The sequence below is a fragment of the Passer domesticus genome, chromosome 27, assembly GCF_036417665.1.
Source record: "Passer domesticus isolate bPasDom1 chromosome 27, bPasDom1.hap1, whole genome shotgun sequence".
In the NCBI taxonomy this organism is placed as follows: Eukaryota; Metazoa; Chordata; class Aves; order Passeriformes; family Passeridae; genus Passer; species Passer domesticus.
In genome coordinates, this window is record NC_087500.1 from 123,845 (window position 1) to 134,319 (window position 10,475).

Consider the following 10,475-nt stretch of genomic DNA (forward strand, 5'->3'; position numbering starts at 1 on the left):
CGCCCTGGCCCACCCTGACCACCCAGGCTAGAAATTTACAAATTTTGCTGGATTTCTCCAAAACTCAAGTGGTCACAATCCAGGCCAATGCAAGTCCGGAGAGCCCCAAATGCCAGCTTTCATCTGATGCCCAGAGCCTGGCCAAATGACTTCTTTTTCCCCTGCAAAATGGCTTCTCTTTGAGGCCACTCGCCCTGGCCCACCCTGACCACCCAAGACAGAAATTTACAAATTTTGCTGTATTTCTCCAAAACTCAAGTGGTCACAAGCCAGGCCAATGCAAGTCCTGAGAGCCCCAAAGGCCAGCTTTCATCTGATGCCCAGAGCCTGGCCAAATGACTTCGTTTACCCCTGCTAAATGGCCTCTCTTTGCGGACTCTCGCCCTGGCCCACCCTGACCACCCAGGCTAGAAATTTCCAAATTTTGCTGGATTTCTCCAAAACTCAAATGGTCACAATCCAGGACAATGCAAGTCCTTAGAGCCCCAAACGCCACCTTTCATCTGATGCCCAGAGCCTGGCCAAATGACTTCTTTTTCCCCTGCAAAATGGCCTCTCTTTGAGGCCACTCGCCCTGGCCCAACCTGGCCACCCAAGCTAGAAATTCCCAAATTTTGCTGGATTTCTCCAAAACTCAAGTGGTCACAAGCCAGGCCAATGCAAGTCCGGAGAGCCCCAAAGGCCAGCTTTCATCTGATGCCCAGAGCCTGGCCAAATGGCTTCTTTTTCCCCTGCAAAATGGCCTCTCTTTGTGGCCACTCGCCCTGGCCCACCCTGGCCACCCAAGCTAGACATTTCCAAATTTTGCTGGATTTCTCCAAAACTCAAGTGGTCAGAATCTAGGTCCCAGCAAGTGCTCATAAGCACAAACGCCAGCTTTCATCTGATGCCCAGAGCCTGGCCAAATGACTTCTTTTTCCTTGCAAAATGGCCTCTCTTTGAGGCCACTCGCCCTGGACCACCCTGGCCACCCAAGACAGAAATTTCCAAATTTTGCTGGATTTCTCCACAACTCAAGTGGTCAGAAGCTAGGTCCCAGCAAGTGTTCAGAGCCCCAAACACCAGCGTTCATCTGATGCCCAGAGCCTGGCCAAATGACTTCTTTTTCCCCTGCAAAATGGCCTCTCTTTGCGGCCTCTCGCCCTGGCCCAACCTGGCTGCCCAAGCTAGACGTTTACAAATTTTGCTGGATTTCTCCAAAACTGAAATGGTCACAAGGCAGGCCAATGCAAGTCCGGAGAGCCCCAAAGGCCAGCTTTCATCTGATGCCCAGAGCCTGGCCAAATGACTTCTTTTTCCCCTGCAAAATGGCCTCTCTTTGCGGCCACTCGCCCTGGCCCACCCTGACCACCCAGGCTAGAAATTTACAAATTTTGCTGGATTTCTCCAAAACTCAAGTGGTCACAATCCAGGCCAATGCAAGTCCTTAGAGCCCCAAATGCCAGCTTTCATCTGATGCCCAGAGCCTGGCCAAATGACTTCTTTTTCCCCTGCAAAATGGCTTCTCTTTGAGGCCACTCGCCCTGGCCCACCATGACCACCCAAGCTAGAAATTTCCAAATTTTGCTGGATTTCTCCAAAACTCAAGTGGTCAGAAGCTAGGTCCCAGCATGTGCTCTGAGCCCCAAAGGTCAGCTTTCATCTGATGCCCAGAGCCTGGCCAAATGACTTCTTTTTCCCCTGCAAAATGGCCTCTCTTTGCGGCCACTTACCCCGGCCCAACCTGGCTACCCAAGTTAGACATTTACAAATTTTGCTGGATTTCTCCACAACTCAAGTGGTCACAAGCCAGGCCAATGCAAGTCCGGAGAGCCCCAAAGGCCAGCTTTCATCTGATGCCCAGAGCCTGGCCAAATGACTTCTTTTTCCCCTGCAAAATGGCCTCTCTTTGCGGCCTCTCGCCCTGGCCCAACCCGGCTGCCCAAGCTAGACGTTTACAAATTTTGCTGGATTTCTCCAAAACTCAAGTGGTCAGAATCTAGGTCCCAGCAAGTGCTAATAAGCACAAACGCCAGCTTTCATCTGATGCCCAGAGCCTGGCCAAATGACTTCTTTTTCCTTGCAAAATGGCCTCTCTTTGAGGCCACTCGCCCTGGCCCGCCCTGGCCACCCAGGCTAGAAATTTCCAAATTTTGCTGGATTTCTCCAAAACTCAAGTGGTCAGAAGCTAGGTCCCAGCAAGTGTTCAGAGCCCCAAACACCAGCGTTCATCTGATGCCCAGAGCCTGGCCAAATGACTTCTTTTTCCCCTGCAAAATGGCCTCTCTTTGCGGACTCTCGCCCTGGCCTAACCCGGCTGCCCAAGCTAGACGTTTACAAATTTTGCTGGATTTCTCCAAAACTGAAATGGTCACAAGCCAGGCCAATGCAAGTCCAGAGAGCCCCAAAGGCCAGCTTTCATCTGATGCCCAGAGCCTGGCCAAATGACTTCTTTTTCCCCTGCTAAATGGCCTCTCTTTGCGGCCACTCGCCCTGGCCCACCCTGACCACCCAAGACAGAAATTTACAAATTTTGCTGGATTTCTCCAAAACTCAAGTGGTCACAAGCCAGGCCAATGCAAGTCCGGAGAGCCCCAAAGGCCAGCTTTCATCTGATGCCCAGAGCCTGGCCAAATGACTTCTTTTTCCCCTGCAAAATGGCCTCTCTTTGCGGCCACTCGCCCTGGCCCACCCTGACCACCCAAGCTAGACATTTACAAATTTTGCTGGATTTCTCCAAAACTCAAGTGGTCACAATCCAGGCCAATGCAAGTCCTTAGAGCCCCAAATGCCAGCTTTCATCTGATGCCCAGAGCCTGGCCAAATGACTTCTTTTTCCCCTGCAAAATGGCCTCTCTTTGAGGCCACTCGCCCTGGCCCACCATGACCACCCAAGCTAGAAATTTCCAAATTTTGCTGGATTTCTCCAAAACTCAAGTGGTCAGAAGCTAGGTCCCAGCATGTACTCTGAGCCCCAAAGGCCAGCTTTCATCTGATGCCCAGAGCCTGGCCAAATGACTTCTTTTTCCCCTGCTAAATGGCCTCTCTTTGCGGCCACTTACCCCGGCCCACCCTGGCCACCCAGGCTAGATATTTACAAATTTTGCTGGATTTCTCCACAACTCAAGTGGTCACAAGCCAGGCCAATGCAAGTCCGGAGAGCCCCAAAGGCCAGCTTTCATCTGATGCCCAGAGCCTGGCCAAATGGCTTCTTTTTCCCCTGCAAAATGGCCTCTCTTTGTGGCCACTCGCCCTGGCCCACCCTGGCCACCCAAGCTAGACATTTCCAAATTTTGCTGGATTTCTCCAAAACTCAAGTGGTCAGAAGCTAGGTCCCAGCAAGTGCTCAGAGTCCCAAACACCAGCGTTCATCTGATGCCCAGAGCCTGGCCAAATGACTTCTTTTTCCCCTGCAAAATGGCCTCTCTTTGCGGCCTATCGCCCTGGCCCAACCCGGCTGCCCAAGCTAGACGTTTACAAATTTTGCTGGATTTCTCCAAAACTGAAATGGTCACAAGGCAGGCCAATGCAAGTCCGGAGAGCCCCAAAGGCCACCTTTCATCTGATGCCCAGAGCCTGGCCAAATGACTTCTTTTTCCCCTGCAAAATGGCCTCTCTTTGAGGCCACTCGCCCTGGCCCACCCTGACCACCCAGGCTAGACATTTACAAATTTTGCTGGATTTCTCCAAAACTCAAGTGGTCAGAAGCTAGGTCCCAGCATGTGCTCTGAGCCCCAAAGGCCAGCTTTCATCTGATGCCCAGAGCCTGGCCAAATGACTTCTTTTTCCCCTGCAAAATGGCCTTTCTTTGCGGCCACTCGCCCTGGCCCACCCTGACCACCCAAGACAGAAATTTACAAATTTTGCTGTATTTCTCCAAAACTCAAGTGGTCACAAGCCAGGCCAATGCAAGTCCTTAGAGCCCCAAACGCCAGCTTTCATCTGATGCCCAGAGCCTGGCCAAATGACTTCGTTTTCCCCTGCAAAATGGCCTCTCTTTGCGGCCACTCGCCCTGGCCCACCCTGACCACCCAGGCTAGAAATTTCCAAATTTTGCTGGATTTCTCCAAAACTCAAATGGTCACAATCCAGGCCAATGCAAGTCCTTAGAGCCCCAAACGCCACCTTTCATCTGATGCCCAGAGCCTGGCCAAATGACTTCTTTTTCCCCTGCAAAATGGCCTCTCTTTGAGGCCACTCGCCCTGGCCCAACCTGGCCACCCAAGCTAGAAATTCCCAAATTTTGCTGGATTTCTCCAAAACTGAAGTGGTCAGAAGCCAGGCCAATGCAAGTCCTTAGAGCTCCAAAGGCCAGCTTTCATCTGATGCCCAGAGCCTGGCCAAATGGCTTCTTTTTCCCCTGCAAAATGGCCTCTCTTTGCGGCCACTCGCCCTGGCCCACCCTGGCCACCCAGGCTAGAAATTTCCAAATTTTGCTGGATTTCTCCAAAACTCAAGTGGTCAGAAGCTAGGTCCCAGCATGTGCTCTGAGTCCCAAAGGCCAGCTTTCATCTGATGCCTAGAGCCTGGCCAAATGACTTCTTTTTCCCCTGCTAAATGGCCTCTCTTTGCGGCCACTCGCCCTGGCCCACCCTGGCCACCCAAGCTAGACATTTACAAATTTTGCTGGATTTCTCCAAAACTCAAGTGGTCAGAAGCTAGGTCCCAGCAAGTGTTCAGAGCCCCAAACACCAGCGTTCATCTGATGCCCAGAGCCTGGCCAAATGACTTCTTTTTCCCCTGCAAAATGGCCTCTCTTTGCGGCCTCTCGCCCTGGCCCAACCCGGCTGCCCAAGCTAGACGTTTACAAATTTTGCTGGATTTCTCCAAAACTGAAATGGTCACAAGGCAGGCCAATGCAAGTCCAGAGAGCCCCAAAGGCCAGCTTTCATCTGATGCCCAGAGCCTGGCCAAATGACTTCTTTTTCCCCTGCAAAATGGCCTCTCTTTGCGGCCACTCGCCCTGGCCCACCCTGACCACCCAGGCTAGAAATTTACAAATTTTGCTGGATTTCTCCAAAACTCAAGTGGTCACAATCCAGGCCAATGCAAGTCCTTAGAGCCCCAAATGCCAGCTTTCATCTGATGCCCAGAGCCTGGCCAAATGACTTCTTTTTCCCCTGCAAAATGGCTTCTCTTTGAGGCCACTCGCCCTGGCCCACCATGACCACCCAAGCTAGAAATTTCCAAATTTTGCTGGATTTCTCCAAAACTCAAGTGGTCAGAAGCTAGGTCCCAGCATGTGCTCTGAGCCCCAAAGGTCAGCTTTCATCTGATGCCCAGAGCCTGGCCAAATGACTTCTTTTTCCCCTGCTAAATGGCCTCTCTTTGCGGCCACTTACCCCGGCCCAACCTGGCTACCCAAGCTAGACATTTACAAATTTTGCTGGATTTCTCCACAACTCAAGTGGTCACAATCCAGGCCAATGCAAGTCCGGAGAGCCCCAAAGGCCAGCTTTCATCTGATGCCCAGAGCCTGGCCAAATGACTTCTTTTTCCCCTGCAAAATGGCCTCTCTTTGCGGCCTCTCGCCCTGGCCCAACCCGGCTGCCCAAGCTAGACGTTTACAAATTTTGCTGGATTTCTCCAAAACTCAAGTGGTCAGAATCTAGGTCCCAGCAAGTGCTCATAAGCACAAACGCCAGCTTTCATCTGATGCCCAGAGCCTGGCCAAATGACTTCTTTTTCCTTGCAAAATGGCCTCTCTTTGAGGCCACTCGCCCTGGCCCACCCTGGCCACCCAAGACAGAAATTTCCAAATTTTGCTGGATTTCTCCAAAACTCAAGTGGTCAGAAGCTAGGTCCCAGCAAGTGTTCAGAGCCCCAAACACCAGCGTTCATCTGATGCCCAGAGCCTGGCCAAATGACTTCTTTTTCCCCTGCAAAATGGCCTCTCTTTGCGGCCTCTCGCCCTGGCCCCACCCGGCTGCCCAAGCTAGACGTTTACAAATTTTGCTGGATTTCTCCAAAACTGAAATGGTCACAAGGCAGGCCAATGCATGTCCGGAGAGCCCCAAAGGCCAGCTTTCATCTGATGCCCAGAGCCTGGCCAAATGACTTCTTTTTCCCCTGCTAAATGGCCTCTCTTTGCGGCCACTCGCCCTGGCCCACCCTGACCACCCAAGACAGAAATTTACAAATTTTGCTGTATTTCTCCAAAACTCAAGTGGTCACAAGCCAGGCCAATGCAAGTCCTGAGAGCCCCAAGCGCCAGCTTTCATCTGATGCCCAGAGCCTGGCCAAATGACTTCTTTTTCCCATGCAAAATGGCCTCTCTTTGCGGCCACTCGCCCTGGCCCACCCTGACCACCCAGGCTAGAAATTTACAAATTTTGCTGGATTTCTCCAAAACTCAAGTGGTCACAATCCAGGCCAATGCAAGTCCGGAGAGCCCCAAATGCCAGCTTTCATCTGATGCCCAGAGCCTGGCCAAATGACTTCTTTTTCCCCTGCAAAATGGCTTCTCTTTGAGGCCACTGGCCCTGGCCCACCATGACCACCCAAGCTAGAAATTTCCAAATTTTGCTGGATTTCTCCAAAACTCAAGTGGTCAGAAGCTAGGTCCCAGCATGTGCTCTGAGCCCCAAAGGTCAGCTTTCATCTGATGCCCAGAGCCTGGCCAAATGACTTCTTTTTCCCCTGCAAAATGGCCTCTCTTTGCGGCCACTTACCCCGGCCCAACCTGGCTAGCCAAGCTAGACATTTACAAATTTTGCTGGATTTCTCCACAACTCAAGTGGTCACAAGCCAGGCCAATGCAAGTCCGGAGAGCCCCAAAGGCCAGCTTTCATCTGATGCCCAGAGCCTGGCCAAATGACTTCTTTTTCCCCTGCAAAATGGCCTCTCTTTGCGGCCTCTCGCCCTGGCCCAACCCGGCTGCCCAAGCTAGACGTTTACAAATTTTGCTGGATTTCTCCAAAACTCAAGTGGTCAGAATCTAGGTCCCAGCAAGTGCTCATAAGCACAAACGCCAGCTTTCATCTGATGCCCAGAGCCTGGCCAAATGACTTCTTTTTCCTTGCAAAATGGCCTCTCTTTGAGGCCACTCGCCCTGGCCCACCCTGGCCACCCAAGACAGAAATTTCCAAATTTTGCTGGATTTCTCCAAAACTCAAGTGGTCAGAAGCTAGGTCCCAGCAAGTGTTCAGAGCCCCAAACACCAGCGTTCATCTGATGCCCAGAGCCTGGCCAAATGGCTTCTTTTTCCCCTGCAAAATGGCCTCTCTTTGCGGCCTCTCGCCCTGGCCCAACCCGGCTGCCCAAGCTAGACGTTTACAAATTTTGCTGGATTTCTCCAAAACTGAAATGGTCACAAGGCAGGCCAATGCATGTCCGGAGAGCCCCAAAGGCCAGCTTTCATCTGATGCCCAGAGCCTGGCCAAATGACTTCTTTTTCCCCTGCTAAATGGCCTCTCTTTGCGGCCACTCGCCCTGGCCCACCCTGACCACCCAAGACAGAAATTTACAAATTTTGCTGTATTTCTCCAAAACTCAAGTGGTCACAAGCCAGGCCAATGCAAGTCCTGAGAGCCCCAATCGCCAGCTTTCATCTGATGCCCAGAGCCTGGCCAAATGACTTCTTTTTCCCCTGCTAAATGGCCTCTCTTTGCGGCCACTCGCCCTGGCCCACCCTGACCACCCAGGCTAGAAATTTCCAAATTTTGCTGGATTTCTCCAAAACTCAAGTGGTCACAATCCAGGCCAATGCAAGTCCGGAGAGCCCCAAATGCCAGCTTTCATCTGATGCCCAGAGCCTGGCCAAATGACTTCTTTTTCCCCTGCAAAATGGCTTCTCTTTGAGGCCACTGGCCCTGGCCCACCATGACCACCCAAGCTAGAAATTTCCAAATTTTGCTGGATTTCTCCAAAACTCAAGTGGTCAGAAGCTAGGTCCCAGCATGTGCTCTGAGCCCCAATGGTCAGCTTTCATCTGATGCCCAGAGCCTGGCCAAATGACTTCTTTTTCCCCTGCAAAATGGCCTCTTTGCGGCCACTTACCCCGGCCCAACCTGGCTAGCCAAGCTAGACATTTACAAATTTTGCTGGATTTCTCCACAACTCAAGTGGTCACAAGCCAGGCCAATGCAAGTCCGGAGAGCCCCAAAGGCCAGCTTTCATCTGATGCCCAGAGCCTGGCCAAATGACTTCTTTTTCCCCTGCAAAATGGCCTCTCTTTGCGGCCTCTCGCCCTGGCCCAACCCGGCTGCCCAAGCTAGACGTTTACAAATTTTGCTGGATTTCTCCAAAACTCAAGTGGTCAGAATCTAGGTCCCAGCAAGTGCTCATAAGCACAAACGCCAGCTTTCATCTGATGCCCAGAGCCTGGCCAAATGACTTCTTTTTCCTTGCAAAATGGCCTCTCTTTGAGGCCACTCGCCCTGGCCCACCCTGGCCACCCAAGACAGAAATTTCCAAATTTTGCTGGATTTCTCCAAAACTCAAGTGGTCAGAAGCTAGGTCCCAGCAAGTGTTCAGAGCCCCAAACACCAGCGTTCATCTGATGCCCAGAGCCTGGCCAAATGACTTCTTTTTCCCCTGCAAAATGGCCTCTCTTTGCGGACTCTCGCCCTGGCCCACCCTGACCACCCAAGACAGAAATTTACAAATTTTGCTGTATTTCTCCAAAACTCAAGTGGTCACAAGCCAGGCCAATGCAAGTCCTGAGAGCCCCAAAGGCCAGCTTTCATCTGATGCCCAGAGCCTGGCCAAATGACTTCTTTTTCCCCTGCAAAATGGCCTCTCTTTGCGGCCACTCGCCCTGGCCCACCCTGACCACCCAGGCTAGAAATTTACAAATTTTGCTGGATTTCTCCAAAACTCAAGTGGTCACAATCCAGGCCAATGCAAGTCCTTAGAGCCCCAAATGCCAACTTTCATCTGATGCCCAGAGCCTGGCCAAATGACTTCTTTTTCCCCTGCAAAATGGCCTCTCTTTGAGGCCACTCGCCCTGGCCCACCATGACCACCCAAGCTAGAAATTTCCAAATTTTGCTGGATTTCTCCAAAACTCAAGTGGTCAGAAGCTAGGTCCCAGCAAGTGCTCAGAGCCCCAAAGGCCAGCTTTCATCTGATGCCCAGAGCCTGGCCAAATGACTTCTTTTTCCCCTGCTAAATGGCCTCTCTTTGCGGCCACTTACGCCGGCCCAACCTGGCTACCCAAGCTAGACATTTACAAATTTTGCTGGATTTCTCCACAACTCAAGTGGTCACAAGCCAGGCCAATGCAAGTCCGGAGAGCCCCAAAGGCCAGCTTTCATCTGATGCCCAGAGCCTGTCCAAATGGCTTCTTTTTCCCCTGCAAAATGGCCTCCCTTTGTGGCCACTCGCCCTGGCCCACCCTGGCCACCCAAGCTAGACATTTCCAAATTTTGCTGGATTTCTCCAAAACTCAAGTGGTCAGAAGCAAGGTCCCAGCAAGTGTTCAGAGTCCCAAACACCAGCGTTCATCTGATGCCCAGAGCCTGGCCAAATGGCTTCTTTTTCCCCTGCAAAATGGCCTCTCTTTGCGGCCACTCGCCCTGGCCCACCCTGGCCACCCAAGCTAGACATTTACAAATTTTGCTGGATTTCTCCAAAACTCAAGTCGTCAGAAGCTAGGTCCCAGCAAGTGCTCAGAGCCCCAAAGGCCAGCTTTCATCTGATGCCCAGAGCCTGGCCAAATGACTTCTTTTTCCCTGCAAAATGGCCTCTCTTTGAAGCCACTCGCCCTGGCCCACCCTGGCCACCCAAGACAGAAATTTCCAAATTTTGCTGGATTTCTCCAAAACTCAAGTGGTCAGAAGCTAGGTCCCAGCAAGTGTTCAGAGCCCCAAACACCAGCGTTCATCTGATGCCCAGAGCCTGGCCAAATGACTTCTTTTTCCCCTGCAAAATGGCCTCTCTTTGCGGCCTCTCGCCCTGGCCCAACCCGGCTGCCCAAGCTAGACGTTTACAAATTTTGCTGGATTTCTCCAAAACTGAAATGGTCACAAGGCAGGCCAATGCAAGTCCGGAGAGCCCCAAAGGCCAGCTTTCATCTGATGCCCAGAGCCTGGCCAAATGACTTCTTTTTCCCCTGCAAAATGGCCTCTCTTTGCGGCCACTCGCCCTGGCCCACCCTGACCACCCAGGCTAGAAATTTACAAATTTTGCTGGATTTCTCCAAAACTCAAGTGGTCACAATCCAGGCCAATGCAAGTCCTTAGAGCCCCAAATGCCAGCTTTCATCTGATGCCCAGAGCCTGGCCAAATGACTTCTTTTTCCCCTGCAAAATGGCCTCTCTTTGCGGCCACTTACCCCGGCCCAACCTGGCTACCCAAGCTAGACATTTACAAATTTTGCTGGATTTCTCCACAACTCAAGTGGTCACAAGCCAGGCCAATGCAAGTCCGGAGAGCCCCAAAGGCCAGCTTTCATCTGATGCCCCGAGCCTGGCCAAATGGCTACTTTTTCCCCTGCAAAATGGCCTCTCTTTGTGGCCACTCGCCCTGGCCCACCCTGGCCACCCAAGCTAGAC